General features: G+C 39.1%; 1 pseudogene; it reads right to left on the bottom strand.

Moving 5' to 3' along the window:
* Window positions 1–605: 605 nt before the first annotated feature.
* LOC125677512 (pre-mRNA-splicing factor CWC22 homolog) overlaps window positions 606–3,760 on the bottom strand; it is an 8,566-nt pseudogene continuing 5,411 nt past the window's right edge.

Below are 3,760 nucleotides of genomic sequence, written 5' to 3'. Positions count from 1 at the left end.
CTATCTATTTTTCTAGACATGATGCAATACTACGGACCAGTAAATTATGTGCAAATTGTTCATTGAATAAATGTGTAAACTTTTAATTGTTCTTCTTTATTTGAAAATTTCACATAAAGGAATACACCAGGAATACAAAACGCTCACACTCTATCCCCCCACACCTCGCCTGCTACACAGCGCCACCTCCCCCCACCTCCCCAGCTTGACCGCACCAACCCCGCTTGACCGCGCCAGGTGGCCCCGGCCACCTGGCCAACTGCTTGACCCGTCTATAAAACCCCGCACTCCAAACTACACTCAAAACTGCACTCAGTTGAACCGCCTATCGGACCGCACTCAAAACTGCACTCAGTTGACCCGGCCATCGGGGGGCGTTATACTACTGTCCTCCTCAATATATTTTGTAAATACTTTTTCAATACATGTATATTTGTACATACTCTGACCTTATTCTTACTCAAATGTATGTTTACTTAATGTACCTCATGTACCATGTATAATGTGGTTTGAGTGAATAAAATGAACTTGAACTTGAATGCGAGCTAAACAAAAAATAACTTCAAAATGATATTTTGACACACTTTATAGTAAATACACAAAAATTATTCAAAGCAGCAAAATAAACCTAAAATTTCTTATACACTCCACAAAAGGAATACTTTAAACAGAATTGTTTAGCAGTTCATCAATATGTCCATTTCCATTCTATATGTGTAAGTCCAGATACAGCATAATTAAAAGACCACCATTGCAGACAATAACGTACAGATGTCCTGGCGTTTTATGGCACAGAGTCATCCTCCTACAACAGATACGGTACAAATTATCACTCCAGTATTAAGTAATAGTAATTAAGAATAAACACAGATTATAACCATATCTCCCACTGCACCAAATAAACGGTCTCATATAATTTATATTTCATTTCGGGCGCTTCGCGCCCTCATAAAATCTTCAATTATATTTCAAATATTTTCGTGAGATATAATAATGCATGTTTAAAGCGGAACATAAAACTCACCATATTCAAAACATTACGTGTATATGACATATCAGATGGAGTATTACGTAAATAATATGTTCTAAATGTTCTCGCGTTTGACCAATCTGCTTTTAAAAGAATTTCCTCCAGAGGTATCCCTGTACTATGAGCTCTACTTGACGAGACCATTCTGCACGAATGTGCCTGGAATTTTGATGTATCTACACCTGCATTAAACATAATTTGGCATCTATGTGATACGCATGTTCACATAAGATGCTGTTATCGAAGGGCTGCAAAACATTTGAGTTGTCTTTCATTGTTCTACAATTACTTCCCTTGGGCATATATAAATTAAGTGCCCCGGATTAAATCAACCTTTTCCATTTATAACTGCAACACACAGGTCGGTGTTCCCCAATTTCATAAGAATTTGTATTTAATATCTGAATTTTTAAATGCACAAAACCTCAAATTTGGTTTAGCACAGTTGTTTATTGTGTTTAATTGATATATTTGTCACATTTTAGTGCATAAGATGTAACGATGGCATCGGATTGTTTGTCTAATTTTACATGTGTCTCTGATCACCGGCCATGTTGGTTTCCTCATTACATTTTTGAATTTTTTTTTAATTGATCAAACATTGATTGTTAAATTTTCTAGACATTTTGATACAGTGAAAAGTACGTACAATGGAAAACGATTCGAATTAATTATTTTTATGATTGAATACCAATTTTAATCGGGGGGGGGGGGGGGGGGGTATGGTACAAATCAAAAGGAATTTATTAATTCCTTTGGTTCGCATGCAAACTATTACAGATACATTAATTATAAAATTATCCCTACAAGAAGCAATTGGTAGCGACTGGCTTTAGTCAGACTGAAATTTCTGTACAATGTAATGGTTATATCGTGGTCATAATATATTTACGCGCGAGCTACACTCGCATGACTTGGCGACTGACGTCATAAATTCAAATCGGGATCGAGATGCGAAATTTTTAGGTACTGGGGTTTTCATGGATAACACGTTGAGTATTTTTTACCTTTGCATGCCTAGTCAATACCCTGGTGCAGTTACATGGACTAGAAATTATCTTATATCTGTTAAGTTGATTTACAAACTAAATGCATAGCCGCTAGCAGTTACGGGATTTCGGTCAATTCTTTCCTATAACCAATATCCATTACCCCAGACCGAAAAGCTAGAGATCTGTATTATTCGATCTTCATTTACCAATATATGTAGGTACATGTATATGATTTAAATGAGTTGAATTTTCATTGAGGGAATCATTTCACAAGGTGGTCAACTGGCATGCCTCGCAAACGACAGACATCCGACCAACCACCCAAAAGGGGGAGACGGCAAGACGGCTAAGCCATGCCACCGCCTGACCCACAACCTGACAAGGATAAAAGTCGTCAATCGATGGAGATCCCACAGTACCCTTCTCATTCCCAGTTAAGTTTACCGGCCCCGCTGCAGGGTACAGAGGACCAACAAAATCTGCAGATTCCACAGCGGCATATACAGCTCAATTTCACAGGTATGGCTTTTGTTAGGCGAATGCATGATGCAACCATTGGTGTGCGGCAGCCACACCACTCAGTGAAATTGAATCAAGAAATGAAGGAAGATATGCACTTATGGTTAACATTTTGCAAGAGTTTAACGGGAAAGTGTACTTTTGTGAGTCGGATTGGTCTTCCAACTTAGTGCTAGACTTGTTTACAGACAGCTCAGGTGCTAAGGACCTGGGCTGTGGGGCATACTTTCAAAGGGAATGGTGCTACTTTCCTTGGCCTTCGGGTTGGGATAGAACAGACATCCTTTCAGACATGACAACACTTGAGTTCATCCCAGTGGTATTAGCCATAAGTCTATTGGGGAGAAATCTTGAAAATAGGAAAGTACTGTTTCACATTGATAACCAGGCACTGGTCACTATCCTCAACAAGCAAACATCCAAATCAAAAAGAGTGATGAGTTTGATCCGTCCTTTCATAATAAAATGTATGTTGAACAACTTGTTGTTCAGGGCAGTATACATAAATACAAAATGTAATGAAATTGCTGATTCAATATCTCGTAAACAGTGGCAACACTTCCACCAGGTCGCGCCTCATGCACATACCTCACCATTGAGCGTTCCAACCAGCTTCCAGTCTCTCATCTCCAAGCTGAAGTAAACAAACTTCTTCATGCAGCCCTCTCTGGAAATACGCACAAGGCATACCAAACTGGTCTCCTGGCTTATAATAGTTTTTGTAGTCAACATGGTCATAATTCCCCATGGCCACCCTCTCTCGATTCAGTAGTTCAGTTTGTAGCATACTTGTTACTCAAGGGTCTTACCTATGCAACGGTGCGTTCCTACCTAGCAGGTTTATCCCACTTTGTAAAATTGCATGGCTACCAAGATCCGACCAACCAATTCTTGGTAACTAAGTTATTGCAAGGTCTGAAACGTATTGCCCATACGCAGGATTGCAGATTGCCAATTACAAAGCAACTTTTGCAAGATATAATAGCAATACTGCCTAGTGTAGGCACAGACAACCATGAAACACTATTGTTTTCTGCTGTCTTCACTACTGCCTTTCATGGGTTCTTGAGAGTTAGTGAAGTAGTTGTATCACACAAAAACAATCAAAGGGTCTTACTGAGGGAAAATCTACATATTGATCAGATCAATTCATGCCTGCAGCTGGAAGTGAAATTTTCCAAAACTGACCAAGCTGGCAAGGGAACAACTTTACAAATCC

The sequence above is a fragment of the Ostrea edulis genome, chromosome 5 (assembly GCF_947568905.1).
Source record: "Ostrea edulis chromosome 5, xbOstEdul1.1, whole genome shotgun sequence".
In the NCBI taxonomy this organism is placed as follows: domain Eukaryota; kingdom Metazoa; phylum Mollusca; class Bivalvia; order Ostreida; family Ostreidae; genus Ostrea; species Ostrea edulis.
Note: the sequence above shows the minus strand (reverse complement) of the source record. Positions and strands in the feature narration are given on the sequence as shown.